General features: G+C 44.5%; 1 pseudogene; it reads left to right on the top strand.

The window, feature by feature from the left end:
- Window positions 1-96: 96 nt before the first annotated feature.
- On the top strand, window positions 97-9,952 carry LOC148044109 (uncharacterized; annotated as a pseudogene).
- Window positions 9,953-13,890: the final 3,938 nt, after the last annotated feature.

Raw genomic sequence — 13,890 nt, forward strand, 5'->3', positions numbered from 1 at the left:
GGGTGGTGGGCGGAGCTTAATCCCTGGGTGGAGCCAATCCGCTTCAGAAACTCCTTCCAGAAAACGGAGGTGAACTGCACACCTCTGTCCGATATGATGCGGTCGGGTACCCCATGCAAGCGGTAAATATGGGAGATGAACATCTTAGCAAGAGATTTAGCAGAAGGAATCTTGGAGCAAGGGATGAAATGGACCTGTTTGGAGAACAAGTCGGTAACAACCCAGATAACAGTGTGTCCCTGACTCTCAGGAAGCTTGACAATGAAATCCATAGAGATCTCCTTCCACGGGGCTACTGGGCGAGCTACTGCCTGGAGCAACCCCTGCGGCTTTCCCAGCGGGCGTTTAGCAACAGCACAAACGGGACAACTGGCAACATATTTTTAAATGTCCTTTTTCAAAGAGGGCCACCAAAACTGTCGCTTGACGAGGTGGAGCGTCTTGACGAAACCAAAGTGCCCCGCCATTCGGGAATCATGAGCCCGTTGAAGAACAATGAGTCTAAGAGACGCAGGAACGTATAATTTCATCCCAATTCAAGACAATTCATCTCTCATAGTGCATTCATTCACGTGCTGCCGGAACCAATCATCATCAGCGAGGGCTTTTTTCAGGTTGGAAAGAAAGTCCTGAGACATCTCCACCTTAGAACGTGCTTGACTCCTAGTAACAACAGGAGCAGCGAGGCTCTTCGCGAGAATGACAGGCTGGACCACACTGAGTTTAGAGCAGTTGTATTGAGGAAGTCTGGATAAAGCATCAGCCATAAAAAATTTTCCCCCTGGAATGTATTTCAGGGTAAAATTAAATCTATTGAAATGTTGAGCCCAGCGCATCTGTTTAGGAGAAAGTTTTCAGGGCGTTCTCAAAGCTTCCAAATTCTTATGGTCAGTCCACACCTCGAAAGGGTACTTGGCGCCTTCTAGAAAATGGCGCCATGTGGCCAAAGCCCAGTGAACAGCAAATGCTTCTTTCTCCCAAATAGCCCAACATCTTTCCATGTCAGTTAGTTTGCGAGAGGTGTATGCGCAAGGTTGTAAATTACCTTGACTATTAGCCTGAAGCAACACAGCCCCCACAGCCACGTCACTGGCATCAGCTTGAACCACAAAAGGTGCGTCCATGTCCGGGTGTTTGAGGACTGGTTCTTCCACAAAAAGCCACTTTAACTTCTCGAAAGCAGCTTGGCATTCCATGGTCCAATCCAGCGGCTTGCTAGGCTTGGGTTTCATCCCACCTTTAGACTTCAGAAGGTTAGTTATGGGAAGAGCTATCTTAGCAAAAGAGGGGATGAACTGGCAATACAAATTAGCAAAACCCAAAAATTTCTGCAATTGCCTGCGTGTACGAGGGGCCTCCCACTCGGTGACCGCTTTTATCTTAGCGGGGTCCATTTCAACACCCTCGTGGGAGATGCGATAGTCCAGGTAGTCAACCTTCTCCTGATGGAATTCACACTTGGACAATTTGGCGTAAAGTTCAGCTGCCCAAAGTTTCTTCAGCACAGTACGAACCAGCTTCACGTGCTCTTCATGTGTTTCTGTGTAAATAAGGATATCATCTAAATATACGATAACGCCCTTGTAAAGATGGTCATGTAAAACCTCATTAATTAGCTGCATGAAGACCGCTGGCACCCCCTGCAGGCCAAACGGCATTACATGAAACTGGAAACAGCCAAGGGGACAGTTGAAAGCAATTTTCCATTCGTCCCCCTCTTTAATTCTGACTCTATAATATGCCTCCCTTAAGTCCAACCAGTTGGGCCAGCATGTCCTTCATCAGTGGCAATGGGTAGAGGTTCTGAGATGATATCGCGTTCAGGTTTTTGAAATTAACACATAATCTCAGGGAGCCATCTTTCTTCTCTCTGAATAGTACAGGAGCCGCTACCTTGGGTCTTGCCGGTTCAATGAACCCCCTCTCCAAGTTCTTATTGATGAATTTTCTCTTTTCCTCCATTTCCCTAGGGGACATTGAATATATTTGGAAGCTTCACCCCAGGTAAAATATCAATGGTGCAATCAGTGGGCCTGTATGTGTGTGTGTGTGGGGGGGGGTAATTTATGAGAAGATTTTTCACTAAATCCCCCTCCTGAGATCCCAATACTCCTTTGGAATTCTTTCTTCCCCTTCGATTCTCTCCTGCCCCCTGGCTGCCAATGTGGGGCTAGTAGTGGCAGAATCTGGAGTCTCAACCTTCCGTTCAGGGGGTATGTTTGTGCAAATTCGTAACCAACCCTTTCTCCAGTTAATGTGAGGGTTCCATCTACAAAGTCAGGGGAGTCCCAAAATAAGGGGCCGGTCCATCCCAGGTGCCACAACAAAAGTTATTAACTCCAGATGGGTCCCCATTTTCATCTCTATGGGCTCAGTAGAAAAATGAGCAGGGCCGCCTCCCGCAATAGAACCATCAATTTGGCAAAAAACAATAGGGGTTTTCAAAGTCCTCAATTTTAAGCCTAGTTTCTCCACCATTTCAGGGCTTATCATGCAGCGGGAACAGCCTGAATCAAGGAGAGCTAAAAGTTTCTCAGTTGCACCAGAAGATGGCACTCTCATCTCAATTGGGATAAGCATGGGGCCCTTTCTGGAACTTACCCAGCGATCAGACTTCCTCATCCGATTCGTCAGATGAGCTGGAGCTCACGCCTCCCTCCTCCTCCGGCTGGAAGTGCTGGGGAACATTCTCAGCATCGAATGCAGCCTCCCTTCTCTTGCCTGGAGTTTTCACTGCTTTTCCCTCTCTCCGGGGGGGTGGGGCGGCCTGAGCCAATTTTACGCGGCAATTCGCAGCGAGATGGCCTTCCTTCCCACAGCGGAAACAAGTGAAAGGCTTGGCTTTGCCTGCGAAACCTTCTCTGCCCTCACTCCTGGGGTGGGAGGGGTTTTTTGGGGTTGCTGGGGGGGGGGCTCCCTCTTTCATTCATTGAAGTCTGGCTAAATCCAACTCCACGTCTGCAGCGTGCTCATACCAAACGGTTAAACGATGGGGAAGGCGTCTGTTTATGCACTGTTGGTATATTTTTTCATTCAATCCCTCAGCAAACTGATCTAGCAAAGCCTCTTCCGACCACCCCCTCATATAAGCTGACCACTCCTGAAATTCCTGGACATAATCTGGCACAGTTTTTTCCCCCTGCTTCAGAGCCATAAATTTCAGGCGCCCGCGTCTTTCAGTCAAAGGGTCATCAAACCTCCTTCTCATGGCTGCCATAAAGTCATTAAAATTCCTCAGGAGAGGGGAATTGCATTTGTGTAGGCCGACCATCCATTCGGCTGCCTTTTTCTCTAAAGCCATCAATACCATCCTTTCATTTCATCTGTCTCCAAATCAGGTCCATAGATTTCCATATAATTCCAGACCTGAATTATAAACAACCCAAGACTTTTGGGATCTCCATCATATTTTACGGTTAAGGGAGGAACTTTTGCCATTCGGCATCGCCTGGGGGCCCCCCTGCTCTTTGAGCAACTCTAGCTGGAGTGGGGAGGCTGGTTCTGGGTTTTCTTGCACAAAACCCCCCTCGGCCACTTCACTCTCCCTTAAACTATGCATTGAGTACCTTTGTTCAACTTCCTCTGTCAGCTCCCTTTCCACTGCTCTCTCACGGTTTTTGCGTTCAGTCCATGCTTCTTCGAGAAGTCTCATGGCGTGGGAAAGCTTGTAATCTTCTTCTCCAGTGTCACCCCAATCAGCTGATTTTTTCTTTGGCCTCCTTCTCGTAACTCCAGCATCCAATTCCTCAGGCTCCTCTTTTTGTCCCACACCCCAAGTCCATCTGGGACGAATGGCAGGTTCTTCCACTCTTAGTTTGGCCAGCCTTTCGGTTAAAGATGTCCCGCCACTGCCCCCTCCTCTTCCTCCTGGTCACTTACATGCAAAGACATTTCTTTTCTTCTTGGGAGGGCATCCCCCTCGGTAGTTTTTAGCTCCGGGATGGGTGCAGAAGGAGACTCAGCTTAATGTCAGCATTGACTTCATTTAGTAATCAGGAAATAAACCACTGGACTCCATTTGAATTGAAATCAAGTGTACTTTTACTAAGGGCCGAGGTGGCGCAGTGGGTAGAGTGCAGTACTGCAGGCCACTTCAGCTGACTGCTAGTTCAGCAGTTCAGCGGTTCAAATCTCACCGGCTCAGGGTTTACTCAGCCTTCCATCCTTCCGAGATGGATAAAATGAGGACCCAGATTGTGGGGGCGATATGCTATCTCTGTAAACCGCTTAGAGAGGGCTGAAAGCCCTATGAAGCCGTATATAAGTCTAACTGCTATTGCTAATTATAAATGAACAGTTGCAAAGCAAAGCTGAGTCTGATTAATTAGGTGCGAAAGCGGATAATATCAAGTACAATTCACTCCCCTCCCCTTGGCACCCCTGTACATAGTCCAATTATAATGCACCCAACTGTCAGGTGGGAGATACTTCAAAAAGTATCATCAGGATGGAATGCCGGACAATTGGCCTTGGCGGAAAACTCCCTTCTTCCACATGCGCAGTAAGGTGGTCAGATCAGCGACTAGAAACTTCCTCCAGCACATAATGATTCCCCTCCCAAATACCATGCCCCCCCTCCCCGTTTCAATGACAGCCGAAGCAGCAGCAAAGCAGAGGCTGACAGTCAGATTATATCCTGTATAGCAGGGGTGTCAAACTCAAGGCCCATGGACTGGATCTGGCCTGCAAGATCTGGCCCTTGAGGCCGCCCTGGAAACAGCAAAGGAGAGCCTGTTTTCACTGGCAGAGCACTTGGGCCACCAGAAACACCCCTGACATGAGTGTCATATACTGGCCATGCCCACCGTGGCCACACCCACCCTGCCCCCCAAGGTCCAAAACAACCCTAATGCAGCCCTCAATGAAATAGAGATTGACACCCCTGCTGTATAGGTACTCCACGACTGAGTACCTAAACTGAGCACAAGATTTCTCTTGCAAAATGAAACAAGTGCATTTTGCCTAATTTTACAGTCTTTCTTGCTACATTTGTCAAGTGAATCACTGCAACTGTTAAATTAGTAACATGGTGAATCTGGCTTATATTATTCCTTGTATTTTTGTATTCTTTTTAATTGACCATAGTGGGGCATGTATGAGAGAGTGACTGTGGGTATGCATGAGAGGACCGAGGGCGCAGCCTGGTGCCTCCTCCACTGAATGCATAAGCAGAAGTGGTCGGGGGCCCAGGCCTACCTCTCATCCTAGAATGAATGATAGATTTGGCCTGTCGGTGAAAGTGGGGTCCATGGGGGGGAGGCGGGGGTCTACGGGGATGGGGGCGGGCTGGAGCATTCCGGTCATGATGGGGAGGGGCAGGTTTGATGGGAGCTACAGGGCTAGCCATTACCGGGGAAGGAGGGCTCACTATGTCACAGCGATCCCTTGTTCCGGCCCTGTAAGCTCAACTCAAGGACCTGGTGGCAAGAGAAGCCAGGACCCTGGTCTCAGGTTGTTGTTGCTAAATGCCAGGTCTGTGATTCATAAAGCTCCCCTCATCCGGGACTTAATACTTGATGAGGGGGCAGATCTGGCATGTATTAGTGAAACCTGGCTGGGCCATGAGGGAGGAGTCCCCCTCTCAGAAATGTGCCCGGAAGGGTTTCAGGTGCTCCACCAACCACGATACCAAAGAAGGGGTGGGGGAGTGGCAATTATTATCCGAGGATCATTAGTTCCGCGCAGGATCCCTGCTCCGGAGACTGTAGGGCGTGAGTCCCTTCTCTTGAAGTTGGACCTAGGGGTTCAAGTGGGCTTGCTTTTGACATACCTACTTCCCAGCTGCGTCACAACAGCCCTGCCTGCGCTCCTGGAGTCAGTAGTTGGGGTGGCGGTTGAGTTCCCCAGACTGATAGTACTGGGGGACTTCAACCTGCCGTCCCTAGGCGAACGCTCTGACGGGGCCCAGGAGTTCATGGCTTCCATGACAACCATGGACTTGACCCAGGTAATTCAGGGTCCGACTCATAGAGCGGGACACACGCTCGACCTAGTGTTTCTCTCGGGGCAGTGGAGACGTGATCTTGAGTTAAGGGGTATAGAGATCTCGCCCTTGTCATGGTCAGATCACTTCGTGTTGAGGCTTGATTTTCAGAAGCTACTCCCTCACTGCAGGGAGGTGGAACCGATTAAGTGGTTCAGCCCCAGGCACCTGATGGACCCGTTGGGATTTCAGAAGGAGCTTGGGGAGATACCTGACTCTCTCGCCCACAATCCGACAGAGGCCTTGGTCGCTGCGTGGAATACAGCAGCGACTGAGGCACTAGATCGGAATGCGCCTTTGCGGTCTCTCCGCGGCAGTGGATCCAGGAGGGCACCTTGGTTCACCAAGGAACTCCGGGAGATGAAGCGCCAAAAGAGACGCCTAGAGTGACGCTGGAGGGCTAGCAACTCCGAATCCGACCGAACACTACTAAGAGCCTTCACTAGGACTTATTTAGTGGCGATACAGGCAGCAAAATGTGTACATTTTTCCACTCTTATTGGGTCTGCAGAATCTCACCCAGCCGCCCTGTTTAGGATAACCCGCTCCCTCCTGAAAGGGGGGGAAGCGGGGGATGCCTTACAGGGATGGGCTGAGGAGTTTGCCCAGTTTCTGTCAGACAAAATCGCTCAGATTCGGACAGACCTTGACTCCACTTGGACAGAACCAGCAGAGATGCCGGGGGAGGGTCTTGCTCAGATTTCCTGGAATGAGTTCCAGCTTGTCACCCCTGATGAAGTGGACAAGGCCATGGGAGTGATGAGTGCCTCTACCTGTTTACTGGAACTGTGTCCCTCCTGGCTGGTTTCGACCAGCAGGGAGGTAATGCGAGGCTGGCTTCAGAGAATTACGAACGCTTCGTTATGGGAGGGTTCTTTTCCACAACCTCTGAAAGAGGCGGTGGTGAGACCCCTCCTCAAGAAGCCTTCTCTGGATCCAGCTATTCTTAAAAACTATCGTCCAGTCTCCAACCTCCCTTTTTTAAGGAAGGTTGTTGCGAAGGTAGTGGCCCTCCAACTCCGACGGACCTTGGATGAAGCAGATTATCTAGACCCTTTTCAGTCTGGTTTCAGGCCTGGTTACAGCACCGAAACCGCTTTGATTACACCTACCGATGATCTCTGGCAGGCCAGGATAGAGGACATTCCTCTATCCTAGTGCTCCTTGACCTCTCAGCGGCCTCCGATACCATTGACCATGGTATCCTTCTGCGACAGCTGGAAGAAGTGGGAGTGGGAGGCACTGTTTTACGGTGGTTCTCCTCCTACCTCTCTGACAGGTTGCAGTCGGTGTTGGTTGGAGGGCATAGGTCGACTCCTAGGCCCCTTAATTATGGGGTGTCGCAGGGGTCGGTCCTGTCCCCCCTCCTATTTAATATCTACATGAAGCCACTGGGTGAGCTCATTCACCGGCACGGGATTAAATACCATCAGTATGCAGACGATACACAGTTGTATTTGTCCGCCCCGTGCCAACTCAGCGTAGCGGTGGAAGTGATGTGCCAGTGCCTGGAAGCTGTTAGGGTCTGGATGGGAGTGAACAAGCTTGCATTCAATCCTGACAAGACCGAATGGCTGTGGATGTTGCTTCCTAAGGACAGCCCAGCTAGTCCGTCCCTTAACCTGGGAGGAGAAACTTTGCTCCCTTCAGAGAGGGTCCGCAACTTGGGGGTCCACCTGGATCTGCAGCTGACATTGGAACATCATCTGTTGGCTGTGACCAGGGGGGCCTTTGCCCAGGTTCGCCTGGTACACCAGTTGCGGTCCTATTTGGACCGTGAGGCACTGCAAACAGTCACTCACGCCGTCACCTCAAGACTGGATTACTGTAATGCGCTCTACATGGGGCTGCCTCTGAAAAGTGTTCGGAGACTATGATTAGTCCAGAATGCAGCCATGCGAGCGATACACATTACACCTATCCTCCGCGAGCTGCACTGGCTTCCTATTGGCACGATTCAAGGTGCTGGTTATCACCTTTAAAGCCCTACATGGCTTAGGACCCGGATATCTTCAAGACCGTCTTCTGCCGCACACCTCCCTAAGACCAATAAGATCCCACAGGATGGGCCTTCTCCAGGTGCCATCAGCTGGACAATGCCGGCTGGCGACGCCTCGGAGTAGGGCCTTATCTGTTGGTGCTCCGGCCCTATGGAATGAGCTACCCCCAGAGATCCGGACCCTACCCACTCTCATGGCCTTCTGAAAAGCTATTAAGACCTGGCTATTCCGGCAGGCCTGGGGCTGTTGACCTCTGGATTGAGGTCCAGCCCCACTTAGATTGGGTGCATGTTGTGTCTTTTTAAATTTGTTGTGTTTTATCTGTTTTTAATTTCTCTTAATTTCTGTTTCTGTAAGCCGCCCAGAGTCCTCCGGGATTGGGCGGCCTATACATTTAATAAACAGTTAAACAGTTTAACAGATTGACTTTGCTTGTCAGAAGGTCGCAAAAAGTGATCAAATGTTCTCAGGAAACTGCAAATATCATAAATATGAATCAGTTGCCAAGCATCTGAATTTTGATCATGTGACCATAGGAATGCTGCAATAATTGTAAATGTGAAAAATGGTAATAAGATACTTTTTTCAGTGATGTTGTAACTTTGAATGGTCACTAAGTGAACTGTTGGAAGTCAAAGACTATCTGTATAGCATTAGAATTTGGTACTCCAGCCCACACCAACTGTCCTTTCATTTTCTCAATTGGGGCTCAGAAGGATTTGAGCTTTTGGGAACATGAAAACTGGACTTTGGAATGCTGTAGCCACATCATAGGGACGTGGCTCAGTGGCTAAGATGCTGAGCTTGTCGATCAGAAAGGTCAGCAGTTCAGCAGTTCGACTCCCTAGCACTGCTTAACGGAGTGAGCTCCCGTTACTTGTCCCAGCTTCTGCCAACCTAACAGTCCGAAAGCACATAAAAATGCAAGTAGAAAAATAGGAACCACCTTTGGTGGGAAGGAAACTGCGTTCCGTGAGCCTTTGGCATTTAGTCATGCCAGTCACATGACCATGGAGACGTCTTTGGACAGTGCTGGCTCTTCGGCTTTGAAATGGAGTTGAGCACCGCCCCCTAGAGTCAGGAATGACTAGCACATATGTGCGAGGGGAACCTTTACCTTTTAGCCACATCATGTTTTCTCCTCTTAGGTATTTACTGAATGTCAGGCACTGTATAGTGAGAAATAAAATGAGTCAGCTACCTAGATTTATTCTTATTCTATTACAGTATCACCTCCAAGAAAGGCCGATTAGGGATAAAGATGAATGGCAACTAGAGCATTGATGATATAGAAGAAAGTAGTGGGGAGGGAGTTCATTAGCTCAGAGGATGCCCATCAGCAATTGTGCTTGGGGTCTATTCAAATCTGGCATTGTATCTGCAATGCTGTCTGCATTAGCCCTTTTCTTTATGCATAAAAGGGCTATAAACTCTTCTCGATTTCCACTGTGTTGCTGGCAACTTAAAAAAAAAAATTAGCTACCTCACCGGTTAATTCTGATATTGTGTATCAAAGGTTTCACAATAGTTTCAGCATGAATGCCCCATTTTATTCAGTCTAGCCTTATCTTTAGGAAGACAAACTTTTCAATTATTTTATATGCAGTAAATTTTAAAACTAGAGCTTCACCATGTCAAATATGATGGCCAAATCACTGTGAAAGTCAATCTTAAAAATAATATATGAGCTGGTTCCTAGTTGTCCTACACTGCTCTGCTGTTCGATTGCACTCTAGGTCCAAGAGTAGCAAACTATATTACACTAATCAGTAACACACTCAGAAATTCACATCAGAACACTGGGCTAAGTAGCATTTCCTACCGCTGTTGCCTTCTGAAAACTGACTTCTCTATTCTGATCTTGATCTCTAGCTCTGCTCTGGTTATTCTCAAAGGGCATTTAAAGGTTCTTAAAGGGACTGATTCTGCAATTACTGATTCCAGTGATATGGAGTGTGATTGGGACTAAGCATGCATTTTCTGCAGAATACAGACAAATCATTCTTCAGCCTTGAAGAAAGTGACAGCTTCCTAGGAGATGTCATCTTCTATCCTCCTTTGAAATTTGGAAGTTGCAAATTAAGGCCAGAGGCTGTCTAGTTTTGTCTCTGTCCTAGATCCTATCCCACTGCTTATCTTCCTGATTAAATTAATATTACTTATTTCCTGAATTGACCATGATATGATGGTGGTTTTCAGTTTAAATATTATTCTATATAAGACTTGCAGAATGCAGAGTTACTTTCTCTCTGTAACCTAATAGAAGCAAAACATTTTCACCATTCCTGCTCAGAAGAATAGTGCTAATGCAGCACTGAGATTCAAGAAAGCGACAAAATGCCTGCTAATTTCAGATTTTGTGACATAAAATAAACTTGGCCGGTAAAATACTAAGGCTCCAAATTCACAGCTGCATTGCATTATGGATAAATATTAACTGATTACAAAAGTATATGGCATCCAGCATTTTATTCTTAAAATGTACTACATGTGGATTTTTTTTAAAAAAATATTTATTTATAGTTAATTAGCAAAATACTCATGCAACATTGGACAACTCGGTTATTTGCCAAAGTTTGCGCCCAAGCTTACTTTATTTGAATCCTTTTCTGTTATAGGTGACATTTCTGGATGGGGGAGTCACATCTCAGTCTGAGAAGCTCACCCCAATGCTTTCAATATTCAAAATTTGCTAATTTATTTCAGCCAGTTTGCTTTAGTAGGTAAATCATCTGGTTAGAAACTGGGAGGTACCAGTTCTAGTCTCGCCTCCAAAATGAAAGCCAGTTGGTTGATTTTGGGCCAGTCACTCTCAATCAGCCCACCCACCTCACAGGGTGGTTGTTTTGGGGTAAATAGTAGAAGGAAGGTGTGTTAGCCATCTTGAATTATTTATAAAAATAATGAAGATGGAACATAAATAAAATAAAATGTAAAAATAATAAACTGGTGCTATAAAACCACTGGTTTCAACCTCATCTTGTGTGTTTGGATTTTAGTGTTACATAGAGTATACACTACCATTTTGTCTCAATGCATATGAAGTGAAATTAGACATTGTTATTTTGAAAATAAAAAGCCCTATGATACGTTACATCAGAGGTAGATTATCTGATTGTTTTTTTAAATGTAGTGCATATTTACATATCTCCAACAAAGTCTGCTTACTGTCTAGAATCTATCATATTATTTGGAAATAGAATGTATTAATCATTTGAGTTTGTAGACAAAAAATGAATGCAGAGCATTAGGTTAGTTACAGATGCAAATTGTGAACATGGGAAAAAATAATATTAGCTACTCAAGTCAATTATAGGCTATAATGTAGTATAGCTTTGTTAAAGCATGTTTTACTGTATATGTGAAATGTAGATGGGCATTGACTTAGCTTTGCATTATTACATTTAAAACTATTATTCATTAATCTTATCAAGGTAAATATATGTCTTGAACACTTAGGCTTTAGGCTGCCATAATCCATAACATTCATGCAGCAAAATGTGCAAGTGTACCTACAATGTTATTTATTTAAATCTACACCTTTCTATTTATCAGTCAAAAGACCTACTGCAGTATTCTTTCATCTAGTGCCTATCAGAAATGTTGGACAACAACAGCTCTCACACTTCCCAGTTATGGTTGACTAGGGTTGCTGAATCTCTCCAACAGATTTCCACAGATTACAGAGGTTACTGGAAAAGCAATATCAATTTCCAGATATACCTTATTTCATATACTTACAAAGCCACCTTAAATTAGTTTAAAACCAGACTCTTTATTTAACAAAGGATATTGTGTATGTTATCCTATGAATACTTACCTGGATCTTGTGGGGGGAAACAGCAGCTTGCCTTAAACAATTTAATAGTTCTTAGTGATGCATATAAGCAGATGGTGAACTCCTAAACTTCCAGATATATTCATAAATTTGATGGCAGGAGTTTGCAACCTTATACTATCCAGATGTGTTGGGTTGATAACATTCAGTTAAATGTTAGATTTATAAAAATTAGTTAAAGACTGGAGGGTACTAGGATAGGCAACAATGCCATTGATGTTATCTTTATTTTTATTTTCAATAAAAGTCTCCATTGTCACAGCATGAATATTGATGGTAGTCTTTAGTTCCTAGCATTCTTGTATTTAATTTAAACACCTTTATCTCTTTTCTTCTTTCCCCCAATACTCAGAGCCATTTAATACTCTAATTAGAAATATAACTCACCACTGCAAACAACAAAGGCAAATGCATTGTTTTACACTGTCTCATCACATGATGGTTTCATTAAGTGGGTTGTTCACATATTGTTTAGTTGTTTAAATAATTAATTCCCTATAACAGAACAGTTACAGTGACTGGTTCATTCATTTTATTTTAATGATATATCAGAGTGAAAGTATATACTTGCTTGCAAGAGCCCAAGAGTCTGATTCTGATTTTATGTTGCTGTAGCAGAAGTTCAAATAGTGTCTGGCTGGTAACAAAAATCTATCTGGAATGTAAAGAAGTTATATTGTACAGGTTATGTGGAGCAAATGCTCTGCTTTTATAAAGAATAAAGAAGATGTTACTTTATATATTTGTTGTGATTAATTTTTATTTCCTGTAAATGTTAATATATCAGGCAATAACAAATGAATATTGCAGGGCAAGCTTTCTTAAAGGGGTTTCCTCTATATATTTCAGGACTTCAGCCCCTATAAACATCATCTGATAGGAGTTGTATTAAAAAAACTTAAAAAGGTTTATTTCACTAAATTATGACAGTATGTGGATATTCTTTAAAGAGTTGTTCAAATTATTGATTTCCAATTGTTTTTGTTCCCTAGGACAGTGTTTTTCAACCTTTTTTGTGCAAAGGCACACTTTTTTCATGAAAAAAATCACGAGGCACACCACCATTAGAAAATGTTAAAAAAAATTAACTGTGCCTATATTGACTATATATAAAGTAATTCTCCCACGGCACACCTTACACTATGTCACGGCACACTAGTGTGCCGCGGCACAGTGGTTGAAAAACACTGCCCTAGGAATTCAGATCCAAGATCTACTTACCAGATCACATTCTTAACAGAAAAGATGAGAACTTACATTTAGAAAATGGGAAAATGTTTCATTGTGTGCCTACCTGATCACGTTCTAAAGACTAGAAAGGACACAGGAATTATAAGAGGAAGTTCCCTTTGACTTTGCATGGAATCCTTGTGATCCTAATCTTCAAGATATCCCTCTTTAATTAGAACTGTTTCCCCTCTTAATCTAGGAAAGCGGTGGATATTTTGTTTCTTATGTTTTGCTTTATTTTTCTTACTGGGCATGTTCTATCATGTAATATTATTATTGGGGGGAAAAGACAAATAATGAAATCAAAACCTAGGTCAAACTTTTTTTAAAAAGAAATAAACCTAATAAGCATCTGATTTATGATCTGAAAAATGCAAAAAATATATAATTAGGCATTGATAACTTTAGGAACTTGCTGTACATATCATTCCACTTGGGAGGAACAGAGTATCCCTTGAAGCATCTCAGTTAAACCCAGGATGATAAAACTGAGTCAAACAAAAAAGCTGCAGTGGTGCATACATTCAATAAATATACAGAATTTATCCTGTGACCTAGACAGAAGGGAATAATAAGGAGTAAGCCCTGGCTTAGAGGACTAAATAGGAAATATGGTAGTTTTACTTCAAAATATTCTGTAGTCACCATAATTATCTTCTTATGTAAAAATCCTACATTCAAAACTGGCAGAGAGCAATGTCCAGCATTAAACACTGCCTGAAGCAGCACAGCAACATGTGTTTCATTCTGGGATACAGAAGCTGAATCCTTATAGGTTCAAATAAACTAGTCCTATATATTTCAGTCATCTGGACACAAAAAGCAAGTGACACAAATGG

Source organism: Thamnophis sirtalis, unplaced genomic scaffold, assembly GCF_051295495.1.
Source record: "Thamnophis sirtalis isolate CommonGarterSnake01/CBP01778 unplaced genomic scaffold, rThaSir2_p1.2 scaffold_9, whole genome shotgun sequence".
Classification (NCBI taxonomy): Eukaryota; Metazoa; Chordata; class Lepidosauria; order Squamata; family Natricidae; genus Thamnophis; species Thamnophis sirtalis.